The sequence below is a fragment of the Austrofundulus limnaeus genome, unplaced genomic scaffold, assembly GCF_001266775.1.
Source record: "Austrofundulus limnaeus strain Quisiro unplaced genomic scaffold, Austrofundulus_limnaeus-1.0 Scaffold1160, whole genome shotgun sequence".
Taxonomy (NCBI): Eukaryota; Metazoa; Chordata; class Actinopteri; order Cyprinodontiformes; family Rivulidae; genus Austrofundulus; species Austrofundulus limnaeus.
The window spans coordinates 53,174-54,059 of NW_013953562.1; positions in this window are offsets into that span (position 1 = coordinate 53,174).

The window sequence follows — 886 nt, forward strand, 5'->3', positions numbered from 1 at the left end:
TGTCTCTTTTGTCTCTGCTGTCTCTTCTGTCCCTGCTGTCTCTGCTGTCTCTGTTGTACAAAATAATTCTGATTCTGTTTTTAGCTTTGGGTCCACTGAAACTTTAGACCACTTCAGGACAGAGACAAGACAGGAGGAGACAGACTGACGTGGACCTGGACCTAGACCTGGACCTGGACATGGACCTGCTGGGTTATTTGTCCCTGACTGACAGAAGGACCTCAGAAAACCAGGTGGAACCGAACTAAAGAGGTTCAGGTCAAAGGTGGGGGGTCACAGGGACAGTGTGCACTGAATGGGTCATCAGACCAGATCAGGACCAGGGTGGTCCACTACTGGTCCTGGACCAGCGAGGTGAGGGACCCGCTCTGGTCAGATCCTTCAGTGTAGGGCAGAGGGTTGTCTTGTTGGTACCAGGGTTCTGTCTCAGACAGGGTCTCCTGGACCAGAACCAGAGGTGACCTAAAGTCAGACCCTGAGGCTCCAGGTGTGTCTGTCCCCCATCAGTGGGACAGATTGTCTCTCCTCTCCGTCCTGGTCCTCCAGGCCTTCCTGGTCCTGTGTCTCTGTGGTGACGAGGACATTTCTGTTTGAACGACACCTCAGTCCTGTTCAGGAGCAGACCCAGGTCTTCTGGTCCTGGTCAGGGGCAGACCCAGGTCTTCTGGAGCTGATCAGGGACAGACCCAGGTCTTCTGGTCCTGGTCAGGGGCAGACCCAGGTCTTCTGGAGCTGTTCAGGGACAGACCCAGGTCTTCTGGAGCTGATCAGGGACAGACCCAGGTCTTCTGGTCCTGGTCAGGGGCAGACCCAGGTCTTCTGGACCTGTTCAGGGACAGACCCAGGTCTTCTGGTCCTGGTCAGGGGCAGACCCAGGTCTTCTGGT